The following is a 12,106-nucleotide window of genomic DNA, read 5'->3' as shown; positions in this document are numbered from 1 at the left end:
CACCATCATATGTACATGTACATATACTAACTAAAACCAGGTTCAGATTTATAGTTCAAAAGCAGATCCTGTTATCCTTCAGATCTGATTTTCTGGACCACTTTCTAAACACCTGTTTTTGGGGTGCCTGGGTGGCAGAGTAGATTAAGGGTCTGACTTTGGCTCAGGGCATGCTCTCAAGGTTCGTGGGTTTGAGCCCAGCTTTGGGACCTCTGCTGTCAGCATAGAGACTGCTTTGGAACCTCTGTCTCCCTCTCTCTCTGCCCTTCCCCAAATCACACTCTCTCTCTCTCAAAAAGAAATAAACATTAAAATAAAATAAAATAATGGGACACTTGGGTGGCTCAGTTGGTTGAGCTCCAACTTAAGCTCAGATCATGATCTCACAGTTTGTGAGTTCGAGCCCTGCACCAGGCTCTGTGCTGACAACTCAGAGCCTGGAGCTTGCTTTGGATCCTGTGTCTCCCTCTCTTTCTGCCCCTCCCCCGTCCATGCTCTGTGTGTCTGTGTCTCTCTCTCTTTCAAAAATAAAATTTAAAAAAACATTAAAATTGTTTTAATAAAATACTTGCTTTTGCCATTTTATATTGCTTTTATTTGTGCAATTTTCATAAATTTTAGTGTCTTAAGCCACCACAATTTGTTTTATAGGCTGCAGTCTAACCAGCTGCTTATCAAACTATTTTGTCTTCTTTTTAAGCACAAAGCTAGTGCGATAGTTCTTTGTATTCACTAAGTATTTCTGCTTTACATACACAGGATAGGTTGTGATCCTCTGCCCACTTTGATTTTAGGCAATAACATCTGGCTTGCATTGGCCAATGGGAGGAAGGAGAACTAACAGGAGTCATTACTGGGCTTATGCCTTAAGAGTAACATTTCCTTCCCACTGCTTCAGGGATTACACGGGGGGACCAATCATCCCAATTTGCCCAAAACTGAGTGGGTTCCTGGGACATAGGACTTCGAGATTGAAGATTGAAATAGTCTTAGGCCTGGTTTGACTGGGACTAATGAGCATTCATGGGAAACAGAGTTTTCAGTGCTATATCTAGGAAAGATCTTGACAAACTAGAATGGGTTGGTCACCCTATGCTTTTGTAAGAAAGTGGTTTTTAGATGAAACCTCTAACTAGCCTTGATTCCATAATGTCCTTTATGAACAGAACCTCTCATCCAACCCACATCAGGAATGTAGAATGAAAAAAAAATAAATTTTAGTTTAGTAAGTCTCTGAGATTTGGGAGTTCTTTATTCTATATCTGCCCTATCCTGAAAAAATGCGGAAATTAGTACTTACCAGTCAGGTGCTGCCATAACAACAAAACCTAACAAATGTGTTTAGACAACAGGAAACTCTTTTCAGAAGGTGAAAATATGATTTGTCAATACTACACCATGCCAAAGCATTTGATAGACCTGACAACTGGAATAACTTAAATGGAAGATTATACACCTAATGAACTTGTGGCCATAAGGGAAAAGGTTAGAAAGAGAAGTTTAGTAGCATGTTTTAATTGGTGTTGTCTACCTTCCATGAGATATTATAAGAAAATGAGGTCATGAAATGAATTGGCTAGTCACAAGCAGGAATATAAGGTTTAGAAAGAATACCTGAATGTTGGTGACTTGTAGGGTTGGAAGAGGTAACTCCTCGAGGCCAAATAGTTAAAGATAAAGCAGAGTAGACCTCTGAGCAAGAAAGACCAAGTAAAACAGCCTTCTAACAGAGAATAAACCTAAGGTTTGTGAATAAATTCTCATTATGTGTTTTTTTGGTCAAAATGTACCAGGGAAAATAAACCAATGGTGTGTTCTGCCACTGAAGTCTGATAAGACCAAGGTACCCCAATTAAGCTGAGATACCAGGGGAAAATGATGAGAGTGATATTAATAATAGAGCAGATGGGGATGAGAAAGAAAGGTTAGTAAAACCACGTATGTCTAGAAAAGAACTATGGATGTGTCACTGGCACATAAAAGTAATGAATCATATTAAATGCCTATTAAGTACAAGAACTCTTTTCTTTCAAAAAAAAATCATGTCTATGGGGTATCTGGGTGTCTCAGACAGTTAGTGAAGTGTCTGTCTCTTGATTTTGGCTCTGGTCATGATCTCACAATTCGTGAGACAGCATGGAGCCTGCTTGGGATTCTTTCTCTCCATTTCTCTCTGCCCCTTCCCTGCTCATGCTCTCTCTCTCTCTCAAAATAAATAAATAAACTTTTTTAAAAATCACAAGATTATACTAGAAATATCTTTGACAGTTGAAGACTTAGAATGACCCTTGGCTTCCAAACTCCCTTGGACAGAAAGCAGGTTGAATAAAAGTGACTTAGCCTCCAAGGAGGACATACTCTACAATGCTCACTTAAGGTGAAACTGAGAGGAATAATGGAAAGGAAGAATCTTCAAAAAGCAAGACCTGAGAGCCACAGAGAACAATGGACTGGGGGGCACCTCCTAGAAAATAGAACTGACCCAGTCAAAGATATTGTTTATCCTTAGGGTTTATCCTTAGGATCCTTATAACATACAGGGATTTCAGAATTCTAATAGGCCAGAGACTTTTGGCCCATTCTTCCTCTTTCTGAATGGGAATGTTTATTGTGATGATCTTGTGCCTATTCTACCACTGTATATTGAATATGTGGGATATATAGTTTGTCTTATAGTTCTCAAGTCTCTGAATCAAGAGGAGCAATATCTTGACTTAATTTAGAAATTACTACACATTATTCCCTGAAGTAGAAACTATTATGTATCACCCAGGAATCAATCTCAACTTTGAGGTTAGTTTCATATCTAGATACAAATTAGTAGGTAGCCACTTTACTTGAGAGAAGCAAATGAGCCAAATTCTTAGTGACCAAAAGAGTAGCCTAGGAAATAAGGTCCTCAGTAGCTTAGGGTGCAGAGTGATTTTGAAAAGCAGAGTTCCCTCATTGACCTGTTTTGAAAATGGCCTGAGTGAAGAATAAATTTTTGTTAGTGAAGTTAATGAAGTTTTGGGTGTTGCTTTTTACAATAGCAAGACCTAACCTATCTTGACTGATGCAGCTAAAGTACATTCTCCAGTCTGTCTCCCTTGCAGTTAGCTATTGATATATGAAGGAGTTATTGTATAAGGAGTGTGACAGCGGTGATATGAACCACTTGCAAGCATGTTGTATAAAACTTCCCATGTATGATCTTCTATTCTCTTTACCCATCTGCCAAATAAATCCAGAGGACTCCAAGGTGCTATAAAAGGGTAGAATCACACAGAGGAAGATTCCAGAATATGAACCATATTGAAACCTTCCTGCCAAGGAATGCCTGTGTTGGACTTCACTAAATCCTATTGTGTTAAGCCATGAAGATTTGGAGTGTTATGGACTGAATGCTTATGTTCCCTCAAATGTTGAAGCCCCAAATACCAATGTAATGGCATTTGAAATGGGGCTTTTGGGAGATAAGTAGGGATAGATGAAGTCATGAGGGTAATACCCTCATGATGGCATTAATGTCCTCATGAAAAATAGACACCTGAGAGTTTGCACTCTCTCTCTTTTTCACTCTCACTCTCTCTCCGTTATGTGATGACATAGAGAGAAGGCTACAAGCTAAGAAGAGTGTTCTCACCAGAAACTGAGCCATGTAGGTACCTTAATCTTGGACTATCAGCCTTTAAAACTGTGAGAAAATAAATTTCTATTGTTTAAGCCACCCAGTCTATAGTATTTTGTTACTGTAGCCCAGCTAAGACAAGGAGATTTAACTGTTCTAACAATATTTCCTTAATGAATACATGTAGCATATATTATTTTTCAAACAGCCTTTCAGATGGACATTCTATTTGAAGGTCTTCTCAGGGTGCCTGGGTGGCCAAGTCAGTTAAGCGTCTGACTTCTGCTCAGGTCATGATCTCGTGGTTCACGAGTTTGAGCCCCACTTGCGGCTCTGTGCTGACAGCTCAGAGCCTGGAGGCTGCTTAGGATTCTGTCTCCCTCTCTCTCTGCCCCTCCCCGGCTCACACACACACACACACGCACACACACACAAATAAATACACATTAAAAAAAAAGGTCTTGTCTCTCCAACTCACCATATACAAAATATACCAGATTAATCTCTTAAAGGTAATCTCTATCATAATGATTGTGTCTATCAAGTGCTCCTCAAATACCATACAAAATTCAATCTTTTCTTCCTTTCTTGATCTGTCCTCAACACACATTTTCAGTCTTATCTCTTACTCTTAGCTTACACACCTTATGCTATAAACCTTATACCTTATATCCCTATTTATCACTGTCTAAATATATCTTTTTTTTCCTGCCTCCCACAACATACACCAAGAGCAGGTATAAACCATAAAATAATCGCCAGAGTAATTAACTGCATTTGAGTTCCCTTCCCTCTGCACTCCCCTCCCACGCATCCCTTTATCCCCAGCCATTTTTCCATAACAGTATAAATCACCAGAAGATACTGAAACTTAAAGCAGGAGGAAGGATTATATTTTCTTCTCCATGAAACCCAACATTTTAGCACAGTGGTTAAGCATGTGCACTCTGGAGTTACCCTGCTTGGGTTCAAATCCCATTTCAGCAATTTGTGTCTATGTAACCATAGGTAATTTACTTAATAATTGCAATACTCATTTCTTCATCTGTGTAAACAGGAATACAAATAGCCCAAAGGCAATGAAAAGAGCAAGTTATAGTAAAGGCAAGATTAAGCCACTCCCACCAGGTTTGTAGTTTTGTAAAGCAAGATCATTTTGCAAATGGCTTTAGTACTCAAAATTACTGACACTTTTCACATGCTGTCCTGACAGGCATAGTTGGACAAGCAAGAATAATTTACCAGAGAAGTATGGGATAGTAGAAAGAAAATAGATCTTGGAGCTTTGTAGATTTGGATTCAAATACCTGCTCCTATAAGCTAGTAGTGCGACTTTAAAATCACTTATTCAACCAATCCCTCTGAACTTCATTTCTCCTATATGAAAATAAATAAAATAATGCACCCAGTAGGATTGATGGGAGGATAATAAGTAAGATAACCCAAGCAAATAGCCTTGCACATTCAAACATGAGCTCCCTGGTCTCCCCTCACTATCCATTACAGAAGCAAAAGCAAAATTAATCCCTTAATTCCTGAAGCTTTATTTTTTATCCCTAGCAGTCTGATTATTCAATGTTTCTCCATGTGCTTTGCTTTCTAAGCATTTCTTTCCTAACACAATATTTCATTAGGTTTGTGCTCTTAAGAAGCAATATAAATTAGCTAAAATGTCTTTCTGTTTTCTTTCCACTGAACTAATTCTCACTGCATTCTAATAAATAAATAGCACTGTATTTCTTGCAATAGTTTACGAGCTATAATCAAGTCTACATGTTTATATGCCAGCAAATATCATACTCATTTCTTCTGCCAACACTTACTTGAATTAAAAAATTACACTTATTTTAAATTCAAGTTCAAAACTAAAAATTATTTTTGTACAAATATTGACCAGTAATATGACCTTTTTGTTTGTTTATAGACCTGAAAATTAATAACAAGCATCTAGTTCTGTTCCTCCATGGAGTACTTTACTCTCATTATACACTAGGTCTTTTGTTTTATTTGCCTGGAGTACAGAAACTAAAAGAAGATGACATTTAATGTTCATAGTCATTTTGCTTCAATATGAAAAACAAGCTTATAATTTATTCATGACTGTTAGGCACTGTGGGATTCTAGTAAAAGGGGGGGGGGGAACATATCACTATATTATAATGATAAACTACAAATGCCTACATACATGATTTTTCTAGAGTAATTCAAATTAATACCTTCCATGTAGAAATGTCATATAAGGTGTCTACATAGTAAACAACTGTCAGTAATTAGGGTTTTCTCAACCACTATTTCATTGCTGTTTTATATGTGATCCCTTCAGGCTTATATAAAAAAAACACACTTTAATGTATTTTATTTTCATTTTAATAACCTATAAGCACTTGAGCTTTTGCTTCTAAACATTCATTCAAAATTCAACTACTGTCTACAAATTAAGTTATACAGTCACTGAGAAAATGTCTAGAAATCAAAAGCCTCTGCAATCACATTATGTTCTATATACCCACGCAATGAATACTTGGGGGCCTATTAAGTAGGGACACAGTCAGGCCTTGGGAATATAATGATGAGCAAAACAAGCACAGATGCTGTTCCCATGGAACAGAAAATCTCAGAAAATTTACAGAAAATCTCAGAAAATATACAGAAAATCTCAGTGTTGCATTCACAATGTGTGAAATGGGGAAGTAGATTTATACATAGTTTGGGTAGCCATCACAAATATTAAATTCATGGCCATGTATTATGGGAGGTCCAAAGAGGATAAGAATCTAGGCTGAAAGTCACATTCTGGATTTTTTTTTTAACCTTCCTTTCTTCTCTCTCTCTTTCTCTCTCTCTCTCCCCTTTTTTTAAAGAGTAGCTTTAGGTTCACAGCAAAATTAAAGGGAAGTTATAGAGATTTCCCAAATACCCACTGTCCTTACACATGCATAAACTCTTCCACTATCAACATCCCTGACCAGAGTGCTACAATTTGTAACACTGATAAACCTACACTGACTCATCCCAACCATCCGAAGTCCATAGTTTACATTATGGTTCATTCCTGGTGTTGTTCATTCTATGGAATTGGAAAAAACGTATAATGACACTATATCACTATAGTATCAGTCAGAGTATTTTCAGGGCCTTAAAAATCCTCTGTGCCCCACTTATCCATCCCTTCCTCACCACTACCACCATGCCTAACCCCTGGCAACCACTGAACTTTTCACTGTCGCCATAGTTTTGCTTTTTCCAGAATGTCACACAGTCAGAATCATAGAGTGTATATATAGCCTTTTCATGTTGGTGTCTTTCATTTAGTAATATGTATTTAAGGCTCTTCCTGTCTTTTCATGGTTTGATATATCATTTCTTTCTAGTGCTGAATAATATTCAACTGCCTAGATGTAATAGTTTATTTATCCATTCACCTACTAAACGACATTTTGGTTGCTTCCAAGTTTTGGCAATTATGAATAAGGCTGCTATAAAGACTCATGTTCAGTTTTTGTGTAGGGCACACATTTTCAACTCCTTTAGGTAAATACCAAAGATCATGTTTAGTTTTGTAAGAAACCCACCAAACTGTTTTCCAAAGTTGAACCATTTTTTCTGGGCTCTCTATACTGTTCCATTAATCTACTTGTCTATTCTTTTGCCAGTACCAACATTGCCTTGATTACTGTAGCTTTGTAGTAAGTCTTGAAGTTGGGTATTGTCAGTCTTCCAACTTTGTTCTCCTTCAATATTGTGTTGGCCATTCTGAATCTTTTGCTTCTCCATATAAAATTTAGAATCCTTTTGTTGATATAGACAAAATAACCTACCAAGAATTGGATCTATATTGAATCTATAGATCAAGTTGGGAACAACTGGCATCTTGAAATTATTGTTTTCCTATCCATGAACATGGAACATCTCGTCATTTATTTAGTTATTTTATTTCTTTCATCAGTATTTATAGATTTTCTCATATAAATCTTATATATATTTTGTCAGATTTATATCTAAACATTTCTCTTGTTTTGAATTTTTTTTTTTCAACGTTTTTATTTATTTTTGGGACAGAGAGAGACAGAGCATGAACGGGGGAGGGGCAGAGAGAGAGGGAGACACAGAATCGGAAACAGGCTCCAGGCTCCGAGCCATCAGCCCAGAGCCTGACGCGGGGCTCGAACTCATGGACCGCGAGATCGTGACCTGGCTGAAGTCGGACGCTTAACCGACTGCGCCACCCAGGCGCCCCAACATTTCTCTTGTTTTGGATGCTGATGTAAATGGTATTGTGTTTTTAATTTTGAATTCCATTTGTTTATTGCTGGTATACAGGAAACGTATTGACTTTTTTAATGCTTTATGTTTACTTACTTTTTTTAGTAATCTCTGCACCCAGTGTGGGACTCAAATTTATAAGCCCAAAATCAAGAGTCATATGCTTTTTTGACTGAGTAAGCCAGGTACCCCAAATGATTGACCTTTGTATATTAACCTTGTATCCTACAACCTTGCTATAGTCATTTATCAGTTCCAGACATTTTGGTAGATTCTTTCAGATTTCCTACATAGGTGATCATGTCATCTGTGAACAATGTATTTATTTCTTCCTTCCCAATTGTTATAAGTTACTTTCCTTTTATCATCTTATTGGTTTAAAGTTTATTTACTTATTTTAAAAGAGAGACAGCATGCAAGCAAGGGAGGGGCAGAAAGAGAGAGGAGACAGAGACTCTCAAGCAGGCTCTTCAGCAATGGCACAGAGTCCAAAGTGGGGTTTGAACTCACAAATAGCGAGATCATGACCTGAGGTGAAACCGAGTTGGACACTTAATTGAATGAACCACCCAGGCACCCTGTCTTATTGCTTTAGCTAGGACTTCCAGGGTGATGTTGAAAATGAGTGGTAAGAAGCCATCCTTGCCTTGTTCCTGATTTAACAGGAAAGTTTTCTCATTGTTAAGTGTGATGTTAGCTACAGGTTTTTTGAAACAAATTTTATCAAGTTGAGGGAATTTCCCTGTAGCCTAGATACTTAGAGTTTATCATGAAGTTTTTACCAAGGGGTTTTGTCAAACACTTTTTTTGCCTCTACTAATAGAGTTATGCAATTTTTCTTTTTTTTGTTTAACGTTTATTTAGTTTTGAGAGAAAAACAGAGCGTGAGCAGGGGAGGGGCAGAGAGAGAAGGAGACACAGAATATGAAGTAAGCTCCAGACTCTGAGCTGTCAGCACAGCGCCTGATGTGGGGTTTGAACCCACAAACCTTGAGATCATGATTGACCTGAGCCGCAGCCGGACTACTTAACCAACTGACCTACCCAGGCACCCCTGCAATTTTTCTTTACTAGCCTCTTGATGTGATTGTGTGGATTACATTAACTGATTTTCAAATGTTGCTCCAGACTTGCATACTTGGGATATTTCCCACTTGGTATAATTATTTTATGCATTGTTGCATTCATTTTGCTAATATTTTTTGAAGATTTTTATACCTAAGTTCATGAGAAATATTGCTCTGTAGTTATCTTGTAATGTCTTTTTTCTGGTTTTGCTATTAGGGTAATTCTGGTCTCACAGAAGGAGTCAGGAACTATTCCCTCTGTTTCTATCCTCTGAAAGACAGTGTAGAGAATTGGTATAATTCTTCCCTAAATGGTGAAATCCACCACCATTAAACATTTAGGTCTGGTGCTTTCTGCTTTTGATGGTTTTTCATTATTGACTCAATTTCTTTTATTGATATAGGCCTATTAGGATTGTCTATTTCTTCCCATATGAGTTTTGACAAACTGCATTGCTCAAGTAACTGGTCTATTTCATCTAAATTATCAAATTCATGGATTGCTCATAGTATTCTTTTATATCCTTTTAAAGTCTCTGAGATATGTCGTAATGGTCCCTCTTTCATTTCTGATGTTACTAATTTGTGTCTTCTCTCTCTCTCTCTCTCTTTTTTTTTTTTTTTTTTTTTCAGCTGCCTTGGCTAGAGGCTTCTCTATTTTATTGATCTTTTCAAAGAAACAGCTTTTGGTTTCATTGATTTCCTGTTTTCATTATCACTGACTTCTGTTCAAATTCTTATTATTCTTTTTACTACTGCTTACTTTGGATTTAATTTTCTCTTCTTTTTCTAGTTTCCTAAGATGGAAATTTAGATTACTAAAATATTTCTTCTTTTCTAGTATGTTCATTCAGTGGTATAAATTTCCCTTAATAATGCTTTCACGACATCCCAAAAATGTTGATTCACTGTATTTTCATTTTCATTAGTTGAAAATATTTTTAAATTTTGTTGAGATTTCTTCTTTCACTCATATGTTATTTAGAAGTGTATTGTTTAGGGGCACTTGGGTGGCTCAATCAGTTAAGTGACCAGCTTATGACCTTGGCTCAAATCATGATCTCACAATTGAGATCAAGCCCCATGTTGGACTCTGGGCTGGCAGTGTGGGGCTTGCTTGGGATTCTCTCCCTCCCTCACTTATGTTCTTTCTCTCTCAAAATAAGTAAATAAACTTTAAAAAATAGAAGAAGAAGTGTATTGTTTAGTCTCCATTTAGTTGGGTATTTTCTCATTTTCTGTTACTAATTTCTAGTTTCATTGTGGTCTTGGTGCAGACAGTGCATGATTTTTATTCTTTTAAATTTGTTAAGGTGTGTCTTATGTTATAAAATGTGGTCTGTCTTGTTGCATGTTCTGTGTAAGCTTGAAAAATATATGATTCTGCTGTTGCTGGATGAAGTATTATGCGGATGTCAATTATATTCCATTGATTGATAGTGTTATTGAGTTCAACTATATCCTTACTGATTTTCTGCCTGCTGGACCTGTCTATATCTGACAGAGGGGTGTTGAAGTCTCCAACTACGATGATTCATCTCTATCTCCTTGAAGTTCTATCACTTTTTGCCTCATATAGTTTGACACTCTATTGTTAGGTGCATACACATGAAGGATTATTATGTCTTCTTGTAGATTTGACCCCTTAATCATTATGTAACACTCCTCTTTATCCCTGATAACCTTCTTTGCTTTGATATCTACTCTTTCTGAAGTTATTATAGCTACTCCTGTTCTCTTTTGATTAGTGTTAGCATGGTGTGCTTTTATCCATCCATTTACTTTTAATCTATATGTCCTTCTATAGACAACATATAGCCAGATCTTGTTTTTTGATCCACTCCAACAATCTCTTTAATTGGTACATATAGATCATTGTCATTCAAGGTGATTATTGATATAATTGGAATAATGTATTACATATTTGCCACTGTTCTCTGTTTGTTGCCTTTGTTCTTTGTTCGCATTTTTGTCTCTTACTCTTTTTCTGCCTTTTGTGGTTTTCACTGAGCATTCTATGTGAATCCCTCTACTCTCCTTTTTTAACATATTTATTTGTTTCTCTTTCAGGATTTTTTTCTTTAAATATGATTTTCTATAGTTTGAAAATAATAACTTGTGTTTTTTTTTGTCATTTTGTTTTGTTTTGGAATTTATCTGCTTGGTGTCTCAAGTTTCTTGGATCTGTGGTCTGCTTTCTGACCTTAATTTTAGCAAACTGTCAATCATTATTGTTCAAAATATTCCTTTGTCCCTTTCCTTCTTGTCCTTCTTATGTTTCCATTATATGCATGTTACACTTTTGATAGTCATCCCACAGTCCTTGGATGTTGTTAATTTTTTCCAGTCTTGTATTTCAGTTTTTAAGGATTCTATTGATATATTCCTTTGCTCAGAGTTTTTTTTTCTCAATCATATCCAGTCTATATAGAGACCATCAAAGGCATTCTTCATTTCTGTTACAGTGTTTTGCTCTCTTGCATTTCTTTTTGGTCTTTTGGCTAGACAGGAACTAAACTCAAGTTATATATTACTCCAAATCCCATACTCTTTTTCCTACATGATTCAAAATTTTTAATTAAAAAAATAAAAAAACTTTAGTATCTCCCCAAAAATTAAAAAAAAAAAAAACCACTTGATCAAAGAATAGCAGTTTTCATATTTGTGTAAAAATCTAAAACCATTTTAGAGACTTAATTTTGCTCAACTCCATGGGATGTCATTTGTACCACAGTCCACATGAAAAGGCCATCTCAGGAGTTATTCAGTATGATGATCCTGTCCCATATCCTTTCCCCTCCCCAATTGCTCACTTCCTACATTGCAGCTACCTTCCAGCTGCCAAAAAGCCAGAGAAAAAGTAAGTACTAGGAAATGGCTTAATGATAGTATGAGATTTCTATTAGTCACTTTTTTCTAGTTTATTATTCTACCATAAAATATAAGAAGAAAATGAACAAAACTTCTATTTGAATCCACTCAGTGGTGTGTGGGAACCAGTTCACATCAGTTCCTAAGAGCTGAATGTTCTCATCTTTTCCCAACCTGTGATCAGTAACACCAACATGGTACCTTGAACCCTGCCATGGTGGGTGTATTATTTTTCTATTATTGTTACAACAAATTACCATGGATTCAATGGTTTAAAACAACACAAATTTAGTAT

Source organism: Puma concolor, chromosome A2 (assembly GCF_028749965.1).
Source record: "Puma concolor isolate L17-30 chromosome A2, mPumCon1.1.hap2, whole genome shotgun sequence".
Taxonomy (NCBI): domain Eukaryota; kingdom Metazoa; phylum Chordata; class Mammalia; order Carnivora; family Felidae; genus Puma; species Puma concolor.
Note: the sequence above shows the minus strand (reverse complement) of the source record.